At 47.5% G+C, this 20,355-nt stretch overlaps 1 pseudogene; it reads left to right on the top strand.

Annotated features, from left to right (window-relative positions):
- LOC118934084 (small G protein signaling modulator 1-like) overlaps positions 1-20,355 on the top strand; it is a 126,107-nt pseudogene that overhangs the window by 27,812 nt on the left and 77,940 nt on the right.

Genomic DNA, 20,355 nt, shown 5'->3' with positions numbered 1-20,355 from the left:
TCCTGAGCTTTGTTGCTTTCCTGGTCTCTATCTTTCATCTCATTGATTCTTCCTTCTACTTCCAGCAGTCTACTATTCATTCTCTCCATTATATTTTTCATTTCAGTTACTATATTCTTCAGCTCTGAGTGGCTCTTTTTCAAATCTATTTCTATGTTGAAGTTCTTACTGAGATGATTGATTCTTTCCCTCAGGTCAATGAGTACTGTTATGACTGTTACTTTGAAATCTTTATGAGGAAGATTGGTGGTCTGCTTTATTTAAATCTTTTTCTGGTGTCTTATCTTGTTCTTTTGTTTGGAACATATTTCTCTCTCTCCTCCTTTTGTCTGGGTTTCTGTGTTTCTTCCTTTGTATCAGATCTGCTTTGCCACCTGGCCTAGAAAGTAATGCCTTTATGAAGAAGGTGTCCTGTGGTGTCGAAAAGCATAAGACTCTGCTCCCCGGTGCCTGTTACTGGGCTGTGGGTGGGACTGCCTTCCTGCCTATATGTCTGCAGTGGCAGAGACTGGCAGTGATCCTCTACACGCCCTCTGTGTGCCTGGAGGCACTTCTGCTGGGGTTTGTTGTATTGGAGCCATGCTATGACTACAGGTTGGAAATGGCAGCCACTGCTGGGCCAGAGGGGCAGGTACTGCATGTATGAAAGGGAGTGCTCTGCAGGGCTGTGCCGCCAGAAGGGCATGGCACATTTGGAGCTGGCTCCTGTAGTTCCCCAAACAGTTGGGCTGAGCAGGGCTAGGGGAGCATCATCCACCTGCCCTTTCTCCTCGGGAGAGAGCTCCCCTCAGCCCCCGCCCCTCTGGCACACTTCCTGCTGCTGGGACATCTTTCAAACAGCCACCTCTGTGTTGGGTCGCCATGGAACCAGTGGAGCATGCGTGTCCCAGAAGCAACAAGAGTCTCAGCCCCCCAGAGTGCTCCAGCTCTCCCTGGTGTCCAGCCGTATTAATCACCGAAGCCCAGAGCCCATCTCCAGGGCTAGATGTTCAGGATTCCTTATGCCCTCCTTCTCTTCCTCTCCCTCCTGCTTGTGGGCTGGGATGGGAGAAGGACTTGGGTCCCGATCGATCACAGCTCTGCCCATTTATCCTTCTCAGTGTGGGCTTCCCTTCTTCCCCAGGTGTAGGAGGTCTGTTCTTCAGTCTTCAGGTCATGGTCAGGGTGAGCTGTATTTGCCGTAATTGCTTCCCTTGTGTGTACTTTGTGGGGAGTTTCCACCTTGCCTTCCTACTCTGCCATGTTTTTTTCCAAAAATCCTGTAAATGCATTTTTTAGCTCTGTGGTTGTGGCATTAGTGATTGACCAGGTAAAGTATCCACACATGGAAAGAACATATGCTGTAGCATTTTTGTCTTAAGTGTGAGGCACTGACTAAACTAGAATAATTCTTGAATCAGTTTAGATCAATGAATTTGTACAGTAACTAGAACTGATTTGTTCCTGGTAGGTAGTCTCCTGCCTCGCCAGATGCCAGTTGTTCTCTCCCGGAGGTGGAGGTGGTTAGTACACCTCCTAAACCTCTCAGAAGTGGCTTTTTTCATATACTGGAGGCAAGATCCTGGAAAAAGCATTACAGTAGAGAGAGCATTACTGTGGTGTCAGAAGACCATAGTAAAACAAGTGAGAACTTACTCATAGTTCAAACTTTTCATCCCATTCATCAGTTGCCTGGGAGAGCCACCTGACTGGGAATGAACTTTAGGAAGATCTTGCAGTTTGATGTGTACTTAAAACACCCAACAGAGTATAAACAGATCCAGCTACTATGGAAAACAATATGGGAGAGTCCTCAAAATATTAATAAAACTACCATTTGATCCAGCAATTCCACTTTAGGGCTGATACCCAAGAGCATTGAAATCTGGATCTCACAGTGACCCCTGCCCTCCCACGCACACTGCAGTGCTAGTCACAGTTGCCAAATATGGGGACAATCTAAGTGTCTGTGGACAGAAAAATGGGGACAGAAAATGTGGTATATATCTACAACAGGATATTGTTTGGCCTTAAAAAAGGAGTTACTGGCATCTCTGATGACACAGATGGCCCTGGAGGACATTATGCTAAGTGAAATAAGCCAGACATAGAAAGACAATACTTCACGATACCAGCTCTGTGTGGAGTCTAAAATAGTCAAGCACATAGAAGCAGAGAGTTGAATGATGGTCGTCAGGGTATGTGTGGAGGGAAATGTTGCACAAGGGCTCAGAGTTTCAGTTTTACACATGCATACATTTTTTACTTGTAAGTTAATGTATATAATACATTTGTATAATAAGTACAACATAGGGCCTGTGATTAAAGACACTGTATTGTGTGTTTAAAAATTTGCTAAGAATCGTATGTTCTTATGTTGATTGCCTTTACCACGAAAGAAAAAAAAATTCAACAGACAAATTATGTGGGAAAGTATCTTATTTTTGGTGTGACAATATAGAAAAGCGGCAGAGCACAGGGGCTGAGAGAACGGGGCCAGTGCCTGCTGACCTGGGCCTCAGGTCTCTGCACCATCCTGTGAAAAAGTTACTAGAGCCTACTTCCTGGGATCATGGCATGAGGCTCAAAATGATTAAATGTAGCAAAAGTCTTCAGAAAACAGACTGGTGATTCAGAAGTACACTGTAAGTGTTTCGTCATTAAATGGCTGCACAAATAAGGTAGATGCTTGGTAGTGGTTGAATCCAGACAGGGGACTTGGATGGCTACGGGATGGGGGACGGTGAGAGCTTACTTTTCATCTCTTCCATAGCTGTGATGCTTTGCAGCTCATGGAGAATATCTGTTAGTATCTCCTGTGATCCCCATGTTAGCCCTGTGGGGTGGGCAGAACAGGGTCTGGGACCCATAGCATGTGGTTCATGGCATGGCAAATCAGATCTTAAAAGATTGGCCAGAGTCGCAACACTGACCTATGGTGGATCTGGGACAAAACGGGTTGGTCCCATGGGGACAGAGATCCCTGAAGCCCTGAGACCTTCCCAGGCACCTGAGATCCAGCCCTGGAGCCCAGAACCAATGTCTCCCCTTGCTTCATTTCTCAAATTCTCCTGCCCGAGGCTTCTGCAGGAGACAGTGGAAGCCCTGGAGAAGGTGACTGGGCCAAGAGAAGAGCCCAGATCCTAACCCAGGCCTTTTCTCTCTGTTCAATCTCTGATCCTAACAAAAGCAGTTTCCCTTAAAGGGAGCGCCTCTGAAGGGGCAGGGGATGTCCCTGTGGGCACCTGCCCCAGACTCTGCACACTGTCAGCTGTCTCACACTGACACCCGATGGCCAGGTGACCATCCTGAGGGACCAGTGGTCTGTTTAGCTCCCAAGCTGACTCAGAACCTGGGACATCCCAAAGTGCCAAGTGACCATTACAGGAGAGTGCGGGAGGCGAGTGCTGGGCCATGTGCAGGATGGAAACCAAATGGTGTAGCAGAAGGCAGATTTGTTAAGAGGGGTTGCAGGGCATGCAGTAAAGCAGAGAGGGTGCTCCCCAGGCAGAGGAGCCCCTCCCAGGCGGTCTGTTAGCTCTGTTACTGGAAGTACAACAAGCAGATGAAGGACAGGGTGGAATAGTCGTGACTTCTCTGGGGAGAGCCTTAGAAAGAGGGGGTGTTTTCCTTATTAAGTCTCTTCCAGGGGTTGTCATGACAATTAGAAACTGTCATGGCAGTGATGGGCGTGATGTTTACTATGTAAATGAGATTTTAATGAAGTCAGAGATCTGTTCCCCATCAAACCGGATGTCATCCTGACTAGATCTAGTTCCAGTCAGTTTGCACCACATCTTGCTTGTCAGTCTTGGACCCCTCTGCCAGTTGCCCCCCTCTCTGGCTAGTCAAGCTAGTTCAGGCCTTTGTCTGCTTACCCTGCTCTGTCCCTTTCTGACCCCATGAAGGGTCTGCCAGGAATTAGCTTCCCTTCAGCTGACCAGCCCTGCATGAAGAGCTAGAGTGAATTAACCGGGAAGCGGCCATTTGGGCTGGTGCTTCAGTGGTTTCATGAATCACGGCTGTGGCCCTCCATGTCCCACTCCTGCTCTGAGCCCAGTCTGAGCAGCCCAGGGTAAGGCTTAGATAAAAGGAAGGCAGCTGCACCCAGGGATTGTGGAACTGGCCATAATTCCTTACCTGGAAAACTCATTTCTTACTATACCCCCAACCCCCATCCCCACCAGGTACCTGGAAGGAGGGTGGCTCCAGAGACTAAAGTCAGCAAGCAAGCCCCGCGTTACTTATCTAGATTATTTCCTTAGCGAGTGAGGAAATCTGGGAGACTTACGGTTTTCTCCTGCTCCTGATGCCACCTGCAATGACAGAGGAGAAAACACTGTGAGAATCAGACCACTTTGTGTCCTGTTTGCACAGGAATTTTGTTCTCTTGGTGACTGTAGAAAACCAGATGAGATGCCATGGTTGAGTCAAAGGCCCCTCAAACAAGCATCGAGGGACATACGGAAAAGACAAAAGCTTTTCCTGGAGAGTGTAGCTCTCCGGTCTGGTTTGTGTGGCAATTACAAAATCCTTAATCCAAAAAGGAAAAATTGCTGAGGAAAACTGGATGCCCTTTTAAATCAAGTATCAGTGGTCAAGATTCTGCTTCATCCCTCTCTCCCAAATAAGCACTACCTGATATCTTCTGTCTGTATGTGATCAGCTTTCCTATCTAAACTTGATTGAAAAGGAAGCCGAGAAAGCAATCACTGTTTCTGTCTTGGAGGAAGGCAGCCTTACCGTGGCTCCTGACCGGACCTTCTGCTCCGCCTTGCTTTCACAGGGCTCCACCACGTCCTCAGGGCCAACTAGGGAGATGCGGAATTGAGTCAGTACAGTGGCGATGCTCGGGAATTCCTCAGGGAACTGAGGGTGATTGGACGGAGGAACTCGGGTGTGGGTGGTTAACAAGCACGGACTGAGCTGTTGCTGGGCCGTCCCCTTGTTGGAAGAAGGACGGCGGAGTGAGCAGGAGAGACATGAGAATCAAAGCCTGTGACTTTCCAGGTAAAGACCCCCGAGGCCTGGTGAAACAGTCCGTCTACACATGAGTCAGTGATATCAGGTGACTCTGGACCCACACCCTGTGGCCCCAGACAAAACATATGCGTCATTGTTCTCCAGAAAGATCCAGGGGCCAGATTCCCGGTGGGCAGACAGTATGTTCAGGCGAGATGAACTCCATCCAGCTCACAGGAAGGGAGGGTCGCCGGCTATTAGAAAGTCCTGTGTTCTCAAATATGGGAAACAATGTCATCCTGCATTATTTATTCCTCACAAATACATGTGCTTCCAAACAGAACATAAATTCCTAAGATACTCGCCAAGTCATAGAAAAGACCATAGCTTAGCTTTCTGAAAGAGATCTGGACGGAAGGTCAAGGAACTAAGGAAAACATTACACTGAAACCACTTTGATAGATACTCATTCTTTTTTAAAGCTATAATTCTCCCTGCAAATGTATGCAATTGTCTAGTTACCTAAAATTTCATTGCTCTCATCTAAGTACGTTACCTATTTTTCTTTGTGTGTTACTAACAAACTATGTACTTGGTTATCTATTAGGCACTAACTCAATTCATTAACCAATTGTCTCTTTCATTGTATGTTGAAAGACTGGCTATTCTTTGAGGAAAAAATCACTCTATTTCACCATTCTTGCATGTGGGGTGCTGAATGAGTTGGGTGGTAGCATATAATTGATTTCTCTATAAGATGTAATTTTGGATAATACCTACAACATAGAAGTAAATTGAAACCTAGATACTCACATTCCTTTTTTATTATTAAGGTATCATTGAAATACATTCTTTTGAAGGTTTCACATGAAAAACATTGTGCTTACTACATTCACCCATATTATTAAGCCCCCCTCACACCCCACTGCAGGCACTGTCCATCAGCTTAGTGAGATGCCCCAGAGTCACTACCTGTCTTCTCTGTGCTATACTGTCTTCCCCTTGACACCTGTGACATTATGACATGTGTGCCAGTCATAGTGCCCCTCAATCCGCTTCTCCTCCCCGACCCCTCCCTCTTCCCTCACCCCCTCTCCCCTCACCCCCCTTTGGTAACCACTAGACCCTTCTTGGAATCTGTGAGTCCACTGCTGTTTTATTCCTTCAATGTGCTTCATTGTTATACTCCACAAATAGACACCCACATTCTAATGATCTCTTTTGGAAAACTATTTCCAGTTGACACTTGAACAACACGGGTGTGAACTGTGGGGGTCCACTTATAAGTGGATTGTTTTTCAACAAATACACTATAGTACAGGAAATGGATTTTCTCTTACGTTTTCTTAGTATTTTCTTTTTCTCTAGCTTACTTTATTGAAAGAATACATTTAACATACAAAATATATGCTAATTGACTATGTTATCATTAAGACTTCAGATCAACCATAGGCTATTAGTAGTTAAATTTGGGGGAAGTCAGTTATCACCCAGATATAAACCCATGCATCTGTAGTTCAATATGACAAAGGAGCCATGAATATACAGTGACAACAAGTCAGTCTCTTCAATAACTCATGTTGAGAAAACTGGGCAGCTACATAAAGAGAATGAAACTGGATTACTATCTAATTCCATACACAAAGTAAACTTGAAATGGATAAAATATTTAAAAGTAAGACATGAGAACATAAATCTCTTAGAAGACAACCTAGGCAAAAATCTCTTGAACAAAAGTATAATCAAATTTCTTCTGGACACATCTCATGCAAGAGAAACGAAAGCAAAAATGAATAGGTGGGACAACATCAAACTGAAAAGTTTCTGTACAGCAAAGGACACCAACAGAACAAAAAGGCAGCCTTCATTATGGGAGGATATATTCATAAATGATTTATCTGATAAGGGTTTAACATCCAAAATATATAAAGAACTCATAGAACTCCACACCAAAAAGAAAAAACAACCTGATTAAAAAGTGAGCAGGGGACCTGAACAGACATTTCCCCAGAGAAGAAATACGGATGGCCAACAGGCACATGAAAAGATGCTCCACATCACTAAGGAAATGCAAATCAAAACCACAAGGCGGTACCATCTCACACCATTCAGAATGGCCATTATCCAAAGGACAAGAAATAGCAAGTGCTGGCAAGGATGTGGAGCAATGGGAACCCTCCTACACTCTCGGAATAGAAATCGGCGCAGCTCCTATGGAAAGCAGGGTGGAGGTTCCTCAAACAATTGAAATAGAAATATACAACCCAGTAATTCCACTTCTAGAAATTTACCTGAGGATAATAAAATCCCTGATTTGTAAAGGTATATGTATCCTTGTGTTTACTGCTGCATTATTTACAATAGCCAAGATACGGAAGCAACCAAAGTGTCCATCAATAAATACATGGATAAAGAAGAGGTGGTACATATACACAATGGAATATTACTTGGCCATAGAAAGAAAGAAAGCCTGCCATTTGTGACAACATGGATGGGCCTACAGGGTGCTATGCTAAGTCAAATAATCCAGGCAGAGAAAGACAAGTACCATATGATTTCACTTATTTGTGGAATCTAAAGACAAAGTGAACAAAATAGATGTAGACTCACAGACACTGAGCGATAACTGGTGGTTACCTTGGGAGAGGGGTTGGGATTAGTGGGTGGTGAGCAGGAAGGGGATAAAGGGGCACGAAAGATCTCAGTCATAATACGAGTTGTTCGTGGGACTGGTAACACAGCATGGAGAATATAGCCAATGATTCTCTTACGTCTGTCTATGTTGCCAGACAGTAACTGCAGTAGTTGGGGTCAGAATTTAATACATGAACTGTGTTGTACATTTGAAACTAATATCAGATTGTATATCATCCATACTTCAATTAAAAAAAAGTATTCGAGTTTCAGCTGCACTGGGTGGGCGTCAGTGGCCACAGCCCTGCATTGTGCAGGGGTCAACTATATATGAACAGGAGTAACAGGACCCACAGTGTGCTGACCTCAACACACATTCAGTGTCAGGAGCGCGGGGAAGGTTTGTGATGGTGATAGATTCCCTTCCTTGTGGGAAATGCCTCCGTACTCATCTCAACCCTTCTAAATTTCTGAAGTTAATTTTAATTGATGGGGCAAAAAAAACTGCCATATTTTCCCCAGAGCTGGGAAGTGAAAGGTGCAGAGTAAAAGAGGAAATGGTATGTCTTTCTTAAATGGAGAAAAGATAAGGCAACCAACTTGGTAGAATAACCAAAAATAGAAACTGAGGAATAAACTAAACTATACAACATATTTGTAACTCTGTATGACAAGTTAGAGAAAGGAAATTTTTAAAAGATGAGAAAAATATTTTGAGATAAAGCTAACAAGTCCATTAGTAGCAACAGCATCCTGAGAAGATCCTTATGAACATACCTTCACAACAACAGTGGAGGTTTCCAGTGAACTTGGTAAGACAAGTTAGAGAAAGGAAATTTTTAAGATGAGAAAAGTACTTTGAGAAAAAGCTAACAAGTCCATTAGTAGCAACAGTATTCTGAGAACATCTTTGTGAACATACCTGTACAACAATTGAGGTTTCCCATTTCCAAAGGGTCTAGATATGAAGCTGAGAGTTTCTCACCTCTCACCAGAGTGAACTACTCAGCTCACAGTGTGGCCGATGAAACAGAACCCAAGGTGGGCATCACCACGTTACCGTGGCCACAGCGCATCATAGAAGCCTGAGAGTGGATGCAGCCCCACCCACCTCAGGTCCCACTACCTCTGTCAAGACAAGTGTGTATTCAGTGGACAAGTGTGGCACTTAAAAGAAAGTTCTGTTTCAAGAACTGAACCCTAGTCTCACACATTATTCTCCATTTCTTAAACACATTACATAAGGGGAAATGACCAGCCCCCCCAGATACAGTCAATAACCAAAATTTCAGGGGTAAATGGGAAAGACAACGCATTTTGAGAATAAATAGGGGTCCCATTTTTTCTGTGAAATACCATCCCTTCCCATTTCTAGCATCCTGAGTCACCAGACATTTCTAGAATGATTTCAAGTCAGTTCCAGATGAAATAAAGAGCATTAATCAAAATTCAGTTTAGAAAGTCATATTTCTCTAAGCATATATTCATCAAAATATATATCTTTCTCTCATCATATATGTATCCTACCTACTTTTTCTCTGTGTGAGCCAAGACTATGTACTTAGATCTCTTAATCTTTGTGAATTTACTGAGCATTTGCTCAGTCATTGTGTGGGTGAAAAGGTAACTTCCCTAAATAATGAAGGGGAAAAATAGTCACTGTATTTTCATCACTGCATTTCTTTGAGGCTGACCGAGTTAAGTGAGAAACTTAGACTTAATGCTTTTCTAAATGAAGTACTCTGAATAGCCCCCAAACCGAAGGATTAAATGTGTGCATGGTTGCAGAGGCCATCTCTGCAATAATCCAGCCGAACCTGAGAGGGGTGGATGGAAGTTTCAAGAAAAACACAGAGAGAGATACAAAAAGACACAGAAGCCAAAGCTGGGATCAGGTTATTCTCTGACCACTGGTGGCAGGCCAGTGACGCGGTTCTGTTTCTGAGCACAGCTTGTGCACACAACCTCTTCCTGCCACATTGAGGAGGGAGGTGACCTCGGGGCGGCTGGCCAGCCGTGCACGGGTCTCCCAGAGGGTCTCGACACAAGTTCCCTGCAGCCCGAGGACCCCGGGTCCTGGATGCGCACTTGCCTCCCCTCCCTTGGGCTCCTCCTCTGACAACATATCCCCCTGCTCCCCACTCAGAAGGCTGGGTCCCCATCATTCCCAGGCCTCAGGCTAAGAGCAGAATGGCAGCCCCTGAAAATTCACCTGCCTCAAGGTCACACCCCAAAACACGAGCAGGCCATGAGGCGATCGCCATTCCCATTGGCTTCTCAAGCTCCCCAGACCGCCTCCATGACCTGCATGTTTCCATGGGACAGCTCCCCAAGGGCTGAACATGTGTCCTTATGTGTCTGCCCAAGTGTGAGCCTGGCTCCCTGGAGGAGGAAGGCCAGGCCCCACAAAAGGAGGCCTATTGGCCAGAGCAGCAATTTGTTGCTCGGAGAATGGGAAGCTTGTGAGCCATGATGGGTAACCTGTTGCTGATTTTCGGGGTGCTGGCTTGCCTTGATTTAGGGATGTGCCTATCCCAAGAGGGGACTGTGGGTGAGAACGAGGGTGGTGGTGCATTAATGGGGCAAGTTGCCCCATGGGAGGCCCCAAGAGGGGGCACCGGTGGCCAGCGGCCCTGCAGAGCTGAGCTCCCCTCCCAGCAGCAGTGCACCTGCCAGGCTCCCGCTGCTTCTGGAAGGCACTGATTGTCAGGCAGGGGAGGGGTTTGCTCCGGTAGCAGCAGGTCCTCCTGACAGCCCTTCTGTTTTTGCCAGCTCCCTTCCCCAATACCGAGGCAGAGGCCCCCCATTACTGCCCACCAGGTTTTCAGAGCCACACCTTTCCCTGGGACACTTGGGTGACCTGGGGTGTGTAAGGGCTCAGATGAGTGAACACGTGGACGGGGTCAGTCTAGCGCATGGTGTGTTCCATCCCAGCCCACATTTTGAGGGGACCCCACTGCCCCAGGCTTTCAACCAAAGCTGGGGAGGGTCCCCTGGGCTGAGCCCACCTGGGGAAGGGGACCCAGAGATGTCCCACTTTTCAGGGGCTGCATGTCTAGCTTGACCCCAGGCGTGAGCATCCAGGGAACAGGGTTCATTGGGAACAAGAGTGCTCAGGTCTTTTTGTCACAAACATGGATGCAGCAGGGCCAAGGAGGCCCCCAAATTTGTGCTGAGTGGGTGTGAATCCTGGACTTGGTCTGTCAGCCCGGGGTGGTGAGGCCCCCAGGGGTGTATGTGGTGAAGCTCAGGCTGAAGGCAGCAGAGCCGTGAGCTCAGAGAATGAGAGACTGTGGTGAGGGGGCAGGGTTTGGCCCTGGGTGTGGAGGGGAGCGTGGGGGCCCCTCAGGGCAACAAGGTGGCTGACCCTGGGGTGGTGAGCTGGATGGGGGAAGATTCGAATGGAATAGCAAGTGCTGGCAAGGATGTGGAGAGATGGGAACCCTCCTACACTCTCGGTGGGAATATAAATCGGCGCAGCCCCTATGGAAAGCAGGGTGGAGGTTCCTCAAACAATTGAAATAGAAATACACAACCCAGTAATTCCACTTCTAGAAATTTACCTGAGGATAATAAAATCCCTGATTTGCAAAGGTATATGCATCCCTATGTTTATTGCTACATTATTTACAATAGCCAAGATACAGAAGCAACCAAAGTGTCCATCAATAAATACATGGATAAAGAGGTGGTACATATACACAATGGAATATTACTCAGCCATAGAAAGAAAGAAAGAAAGCCTGCTATTTGTGACAACATGGATGGGCCTAGAGGGTATTATGCTAAGTCAAATAATCCAGGCAGAGAAAGACAAGTACCATATGATTTCACTTATTTGTGGAATCTAAAGACAAAACAAAGTGAACAAAATAGCAGTAGACTCATAGACACTGAGCAATGACTGGTGGTTACCTTGGGAGAGGGGTTGGGATTAGTGGGTGGTGAGCAGGAAGGGGATAAAGGGGCACGAAAGTTCTCAGTCATAATACTAGTTGCTCGTGGGACTGGTAACCCAGCATGGAGAATATAGCCAATGATTCTCTCACGTCTGTCTATGTTGCCAGACAGTAACTGCCATAGTTGGGGTCAGAATTTAATAATGTGAACCACTGTGTTGTACATTCGAAACTAATATCAGATTGTATATCATCCATACTTCAATTTAAGAAAAAGTATTTGAGTTTCAGCTGCACTGGGTGGGCGTCAGTGGCCACAGCCCTGCATTGTCCAGGGGTCAACTATATATGAACAGGAGTAACAGGACCGACAGTGTGCTGACCTCAACACACATTCAGTGTCAGGAGCACAGGGAAGGTTTGTGATGGTGATAGATTCCCTTCCTTGTGGGAAATGCCTCCGTACTCATCTCAACCCTTCTAAATTTCTGAAGTTAATTTTAATTGATGAGGCAAAAAACTGCCATATTTTCCCCAGAGCTGGGAAGTGACAGGTGCAGAGTATAAGAGGAAATGGTACATTTTTCTAAATGGAGGAAACATAAGGCAACCAACTTGATTGAATAACCAAAAATAGAAATTGAGGAATGAACAAAACTATACAGCATATCTATAACTCTCTATACAGACAAAATTAGAGAAAGGAAATTTTTAAAAGATGAGAAAAATATTTTGAGAAAAAGCTGACAAGTCCATTAGTAGCAGCAACAGTATTCTGAGAATATCTTTGTGAACATACCTGTACAACAATTGAGGTTTCCCATCTCAAAAGGCTCTAGGTATGAAGCTGAGAGTTTCTCACCTCTCACCAGAGTGAACTACTCAGCTCACAGTGTGGCCGATGAAACAGAACCCAAGGTGGGCATCACCACGTTACCGTGGCCACAGCGCATCATAGAAGCCTGAGAGTGGATGCAGCCCCACCCACCTCAGGTCCCACTACCTCTGTCAAGACAAGTGTGTATTCAGTGGACAAGTGTGGCACTTAAAAGAAAGTTCTGTTTCAAGAACTGAACCCTAGTCTCACACATTATTCTCCATTTCTTAATCACATTACATAAGGGGAAATGACCAGCCCCCCAGATTCAGTCAGTAACCAAAATTTCAGGGGTAAGTGGGAAAGACAACGCATTTTGAGAATAAATAGGGGTCCCATTTTTTCTGTGAAATACCATCCCTTCCCATTTCTAGCATCCTGAGTCACCAGACATTTCTAGAATGATTTCAAGTCAGTTCCAGATGAAATAAAGAGCATTAATCAAAATTCAGTTTAGAAAGTCATATTTCTCTAAGCATATATGCATCAAAATATATGTTTTTCCTCTCATCGTATATCTATCCTACCTACTTTTTCTCTGTGTGAGCCAAGACTATGTACTTAGATCTCTTAATCTTGTGAATTTACTGAGCAATTTCTTGGTCATTTTGTGTGTGAAAAGGTGACTCTTAACTAAATAATGAAGGGGGAAAATCACTGTATTTTTCACCACTGCATTTCTTTGAGGCTGACTGAGTTAAGTGAAAAACTTACACTTAATGCTTTTCTAAATGAAATATTTTGAAAAGCCTCCAAACCGCAAGATTAAATGTGTACGTTGTTGCAGAGGCCATCTCTGCAATAATCCAGCTGAACCTGAGAGTGGTGGATGGAAGATTCAAGAAAAACACAGAGAGAGGTACAAGAAAGACACAGAAACCAAAGTTAGGATGACCGCTCACTGACCACCGGTGGCAGACAAGTGATACCGTTTTATTTCTGAGCACAGCTTATATGCACAGAAGGACTCTCTGTTTCACGGGGGCAGGTTTGACAGTGCTGTGGACGCTAACCTGGCCAGAGACACAGACACAGTATTTACCTACACACGCAGGAGGGTCACTGACAGGTTCAGCTGCCCCTCTCGCCCTTCCTTCACTCTTCCAGGGGCCAGCTGGGAGCCCAGTGTTGCCTTTAGAGTTAATAGCCCATGACTTACCGCAGAGGGGGTCAGTCTATAGTGATGCGTGTCTGGGAACACGAGATGCCTGAAATCCGTGTGTACATGTGTGCACGCACCTCTGTGGGTGAGAACATGTGGCTGTGTGTACATCTTGGAATATCTGTGCATTTGTCTGGAGAATCTAAGTATATGTGTTGTGTGTACATGGTTCTGTGTGTCAGTGTGTTTATCTGTTACTGTGAATATGCTGTGTGTTTGTGTGATGCTGGAATCTGTGCAAATGAGACTGTGTGTGTGCATGTCTGTGTATGTGTGTTTATGGCCCTTTTCATGTCACTCCACATCCCTCAACCTGGGACCCCATTACTGCTGAGCCTGCATCACCTCTATACTTCCTTTTCCTTAGCCCGAGACTGCAGTGGCCACAGGCCTTTGGGGCTGGCCTGATTCCTGTGCCTCTCTGTGTGTTGATGGTGTCAGCATCTGGTGTCAGCATCTGGCATCAGATCTGAGCACCAAGAAGCCCTTCCGCTCACGGTGGTAGAAAGCCACCAAGGGCAGCCTTGATGCCAGGACCTGTTGCTGCCCCTCCCTCCTTGGGGAGCAGTGGTATGTGTCCGTGTGTGTGCCATGTCCCATGTTGGTTAAACAGTCAGCTCCAGGGCTGGGTGCATGTTCTGGCATTTCTGAATAAGGAGACATGCAGGATACATGGAATCCTTCAGAAAGGCCCAGAACTTTTCAGCTCCGTCCTAGTAGAGACCCCTGTGGGGACCTGAAGGTATCTCTGTGTAGACGCTCACTGTAAGAAAACCTACAGACCTCCAACATTCTGATGACTATTTTGACTGAGGGTGGATATAGACGCCCACCCCTAAAGCCTTCAGGTTAAGAGTCTTTTTGTTCATTGTTTAACCAAACCTAGATGGAATATGTGTTCTCCAGATGCTTTCACCTGGAATGGCTGTGTTTTTAAGGACATGGCTGGTTGGTTCAGCTGGAGGGGGACTTTAGGCAGAAGAGCATGTGAGCAACATCTGGGGAGGGCAGTGCTTCCTGCCTCTGGGCAGGGCTCTCGCTGGAGCCCTGGTCCCAGCTCTGCCACCGGCTCCCTCAGTGTCCTGGACAAGTCCCTTCCCATCTCAAGGACTCAGTTTCTACATCTAGAGAAGAAAGTGTGGGTCCAGTGTCCTTGAAGGTTCCATTCATGTCAGCAAGGCTGTGGGGGAAACCTTGCCCCCAGTGGTCAATGGTCTGGGTGGTCTTGGCTGGGAGCAGCTGAGTTTGGGGCTTGGGATGAACTTTCTGTCTGGCTCGAGACTGAGGCCATCTCCAGATCAGAGGGACCTCTTGACATCCTGTATGGTGCCTGACTTGGAGGGCAGCCCTAGAACCTTGCAGGTGTGGGCAGAGAGCCTCAAGTGCCCACTGACCCCAGGCTGCACTCAGAAGGCAGGACTTACAGTCACAAGTTGCCAGCTGTTTCTAAATTCTGCATTTCTTGAGGCACATTATTTTAGTCATCAGAGCCTCCATTTACTGGGGGCTACTCTGTGCCAGGCGTGCCCTGCAAGCACAGTACCTTTATGAAGTGAGTAAGGTGGTCCCCATATTATAGACAAGGAAACTGAGGCTAGGAGAGGAGGACCGAGTTGCTCAAGAGCACGCAAGCAAGAAGGGGCAGAGCCAGAGACTTGCCCCAGGTCTGCCTGACATCAGGGCCAGGCTCATACCCCTCTGTAACATTCCCATCCCCGTCTTCTCAGCGCCGTAATCTCAGCATGTGTGGGTGCTATAATTTCCATTATACAAATGAGAAAACTGGCCCAGAGAGAGTAAGTGATGTCTCAGAGGCACAGAAGCATGGAAGGGAAAGAGGTTCAACTCTTCTGTGAGCCTCCTGTTCAGCATGGGTGCCCCTAAGGGCCTTGCAACAATCTGTGCCCCTGCAGCACACCTCTCCTTTCTTTCTTCTGCTCACCTCTTTGGGGAGCATCTCCTCCCCATATCAGAGAGCCAGGCTCCAGTGGAATGGTGAAAGGAAGCTCTTTGCCTAGAAATCTGGAATTCGGGGCAGATCTTCCTTCTCTGCACCCTCTGTGTTCCAGGAGCCAGGGCCCTACCTGTCGCAGCCACACCCAGAGGCTCCTCCCATCTGTCTTTCTGGAAGGGGTGACTTAACAGTCAGTTTCTGTAGATAAGCTAGGCGTGTGTGCAGGCTTTACCTGAGCCACTGCGCCCACAAAGGCCAGCAGAGGCTGTGGAGCAGGAAGCTCTGTCCAGTGCAACTCAGGGAGCCAGTGTGACCAGCACTGTGCAGCAGGTCAGGGGGGAGCTCTGGGCTGGGTTCAGTCCCCGTGCATGTACTTACTGAAGGGCATCTGTGTGCCAGAACTGGGCTGGGCTCTGTGGCTATCGCCGTGAACAGGGTAGGCCCTACCTTCTTAGGGCTGACGTTCCACTATGGTAGATGGACCCTGACAGACATCTGAGTGTAATTAAAAGGGATAATTACAGGCTGTGCACTGAGGTCTGAAGAAGAGCCACCTGGCACCACAAGCACATAACCGGGAGAAGTAAATGCATGTAGGTGGCCCAAGAAGGCTTCCTGGAGGAGGTGATGGTTAAGAAGATAAGTAAAGGATGAGTAGGTCATTTAGGTCGAAGTATATGGTAGGAAGAGACATGAACACCATTCCTGGCAGAGGAAATGCAAAGACTTGGTGACTAGATGGGGCACGTGAACTTGAGGGATGGGAGGACTCAAAAGTGCTTGGAGTACAGAGAGAAAGGAGAAGGGTGCCCTGAGCAGGGGGCAGAGCATGTGGTCCTATCCTAACAGCAAAGGGGAACAGAGTAGGGAGGACTAATATGGGAAAAAGAGGGTGGGGCTGGAATTGATTGCTTGTAAATTGTACAATTTTGGACAAGCATCTTCTTTACCTTCACAGGTGTTTGGTCTCAGTTTATTCATAATGGGGATGAAAATTGCTCACCTGTCAGAAAAAAGCACATGAAAACACCCACCATGTTAGCCTGAGCCTCCTCAGGGCAAGCAGCTTATTTTTTCTATCTCTTCAGTCCCACCAAGGGAAAGCTGGAGACCATGTCCTCATCATGACTTGCTCCAGTTAAACCCAACCAGCTTTACCCTGGTTTCTTCCTGGCTTGGCTCACCCTCCACCCCCCACAAGCCCTCCTTTTCCCTCCCTGCCTCCATCTCTTAGTTTTGTTTTGCTTCCCAGAGCTAGCAGGGACTGGCTTCCTGTTCCCATGACAACTGCCATGAAATGAACCGCCATGTGACACGAGTTGAGAACGGAAGCAGAGTGACTAGCCGCCTTGTTTTGCTGCCTCTGGCTAAGCCTGGGAGGCCTCTTAATTGGAGGGGAGAAGGAGGGGGCTTCTGGGTGGGAGGAGAGACCCCAGGAAGGAGGCAGGGGGAGGAGGACGGTGCTGGAGAGGCGTCTGCGTTGGCTCTGCAAATGGAGCTGGTGTGAGGGCCCTGATGGAGAGAGCTGTCCTCACAGTGACTGTGGGCATGCTTGGGGAGCTGAGCCTCCCAGGCCCTGGGTGGGAGGCAGTGGGACGGGAAAGGAGGGCAGGACTTGCTAGGAAGCTTATAAGCAGTGAAAGAAACAAGTGATGGCACCCCTGGGACCTCATGATGCTTCCACTCCAAACCCAGAGGTTTTTAATGAGGGAGAAGTTTTGCCCCCCAGGTAGGGTTGCCAGATAGCATACAGGTGGCACAAATTCAAATTTCAGATAAACAGTGAATAGTATAGGCATGTTTTGCCAAATCAGGCTGCCCTACCCCAGGGGACATTTGGTAATGTCTGGAGACATTTTTAAGGTTGTTGCAACTGGGGGGATGCTACTGACCTCTGATGGGGAGAGGCCTGGGATGCTGCACAACCTGCAATGCAAAGGACCTCCTCCCCTGCCCCCGGCAACCAAAAGAAGCATCCATCCCGGAATGGCACTCCTGTTGAGGTGGAGAAACCTCTGTGCCAGGCACTGTACCAGTGTTCCCCAAGCACTACCTCCTTCATGGTTCATAGTCCTACTGTGGAGAGTAATTATCTTCACTTAAGAAATGAACTGGAGGCACAGAAAATGTTAAGCAGCTCTCTTGAAGGTCACACAGCCAGTTCATGGAGGAGCCAGAATTCAAGTCCCGCTTTGCCAGGACCTGAAGGGTGGCCTCATAAGCCTGATTCACAGAGTGGGTAGGGAGCCTTGAGCTTCAACGGTGTGTCTGGAAGCATGACTTGAGGTCAGGCATGCACAGGGGAAGAGGATGACGCAGGCAAGGCCCCCTAGTTCCAGCTTGTGCTGGGCTGTGAATGCCATGTGGTGACATTTGCTCCATTAGATACTGGGGAGCTGTAGAAGATTTATGAGCAAGGGAGTTCTTGTAGTTATCCTGCAGAAAGTCTCAGCCAATAGCAGAGGCAGGATAGACCCTTTCTGCCAGTTCTTAGAAGAAAAGGGCCTGCCTTCCTCCCTCCCTCCCTCCCTCCCTCTCTTCCTCCCTCTATTCCTTCTTTCTTTCCTTCCACAAATATTTATTTAGCATCTAACACGTGCCAGGCTCAGGGTTCTGTGCCCAGTTCCACTTTGGGGGTAGGGTTTCCCACACCAACAAGCAATGCTCCCACACCAGCTGGGTGTCCCACTAGTCAACTGAATTCTGGCACTGTCTCCCTGGAGGTAGCATCAGATTCCACAGGTTAGGGGCTCAGTCCCACAGACTGCTTCTGTCCCCCCACCCCTTCCCCACGTCTGACGCACTTCCATCAGGCTCGATTAATTTTCTAGCGCAGCTCACAGAAGTCTGAGAAACATTTTGCTTAGCAGATCACTGGTTTATTATGAAAGCATATAACTCAGGAACAGCCGGACGGGAGAGATGTATAGAGCAAGGTATGGGGGAAGGGTGTGGACATTCCACGCCCATTCTAAGCACAACTGTCCTTTTGAGTTTCTATGGAGGCTTCATTACATAGCCATGACTCATTAAATCATTGGCCATCCATGATGATTAATTCAACCTCCAGGCTCTGTGACCTCCCTGGAGGTCAGCGTGTGGGAATGGAAGTTAACAACCCTCCCATCCAAGGTTAGTTCTCTTGGCAACCAGCCCTTATTCTTGGGTGGGATCCAGAAGTCATCTTAACATAACAAAAGACACTTTAGGAAATCTCTCACCTCTTAGGAGATTCCAAGGGTTTTAGAAACTGTGTTACAAGCAAGATGAAGACCAAATACATATTTGTCATGACTCACAATATCACACAGGCACTATACTAAGAGCTGAAGATTTAGAAGTAAGCAGAGCAATGTCCCTGCTCACATGCTCCCATGAAACGTGACGTCTGCTTGGGAGACGGACAGTAGATAATAAACATGTATTAGAGGTGACAAGTGCTCGAGGAGAATAAAGCAGGAAAAAGTTGGGGGGAACGGTGGGAAGGGCGTTCCAGAGAAGGCCGTCTGGGACGGCCTCTTTGCTGGGGGGACGTTTGAGCAGAAGCCCGAAGGAACGGAGGGAGCCATGGAGACACCGCAAAAAGGGTGTTTCTGGCAGAGGGAACAGCACTTGCGAGACCTTGTGTCGGAACTGATGAAGCTGGAATAGAGACAGGAACGGAGTCAGAGATGAGGTCAGAGAGGGAGCAGGAAAGCCATCCTGCAGGGGAAGCTTTCTCTCCTACTCTGGGTGAGACGGGAGCTGTGGGAGGATTGTGAACAAGGTGGGGACGTGAACTTGCCTGTGCTGTGGATTGCTCAGTCTGCAGGGGGAGGAGTAGGTGCAGAGGACGGTGTTGGTGGTGGTGGGGGATCCCAAAGTCATTAGGTAAGAGGGGAAACTTCTGTTTTGTTCTTTTTGGCGCTTACCATTCTTGGGCAGGAAATCACAGCCCCTCATTCCCCGACTGGGCCAAGTGAGGGTTCTAAAAATGCTTGCCCAGTGGAGGAGTAGTGGGTGGGATATTTTTGGGCTCTCTGATGCTTGCAGGGCTGACTCAAATCAGTCTGTGTGTGTGTGTTGTATTTTCGGGCTTAAGACAGCAGACATTCTCACGAGTAATGCAGCCACCTCTGCACAGCGCGGTCCTGATGTCGTCTTCAGGGCTCTGGCGAGGCGGCTTCCTGGAGCTCCTGATAGTGGGCTTGGGTGTCAGGGCCCTGGCTTGCTGTGATGAGGGTGGCAGCAGGGCCCTGGCTTTCCTGCTTCGTGACGTCTCCTGTGCGGCCTGGCTGCGGCTCCCCTGGAGTAACCTCCTGAGGGGCTGCGGGAGGTGGTGGTAACATTTGTTGCTGTCTGGCAGGTCGGAATTGGCATTTTTGTCACCCAGTGGGCCTGCAGTTGCTGGCTGCAGACCCCAGAATGGGAATGAGGACACCTGAGTCCTTGTCCTAACTGTGGTCTCCTGCCAAGTCCCTTCTCCCTGCCTCATTCTGCTTTCTAAGTGGCCAGGATGACTCTAGGCTCCAGGATTCTAAGAGCCTCAAGCCATCATCAAATTTGGCCAGCATCATTTTCTGAGATTGAGGTCTCCTGTGTTTTCTCTGTCCTGAATTTGCCAAGCCTCTGTAAGACCTACTAAAGCTCGGGGGCTGATAAGACTGTTTTGGAGCCTTCATTCCACTTGAGGAAAATAAAGGCTCAACCAAAGGCATTCTAATGGAGTAAAAAAAAATGTTTTTAAAGAGCATTTACTGAGCATTTTGTATGGGTGACCTCATTTAATTATCCCAATGCCCTGTGAAGTGGATAAAACATTCTCTTATAGATAAGGAAACTGAGCCACAGAGATGGCAAGGAACTTGCCTCAGGTCACAGAGATTGTCAGCGGTACAGTTGTCGCAAG

This window comes from Manis pentadactyla, chromosome 14 (assembly GCF_030020395.1).
Source record: "Manis pentadactyla isolate mManPen7 chromosome 14, mManPen7.hap1, whole genome shotgun sequence".
NCBI classification, from domain to species: domain Eukaryota; kingdom Metazoa; phylum Chordata; class Mammalia; order Pholidota; family Manidae; genus Manis; species Manis pentadactyla.
This window is presented reverse-complemented; position numbering and strand designations above follow the sequence as displayed.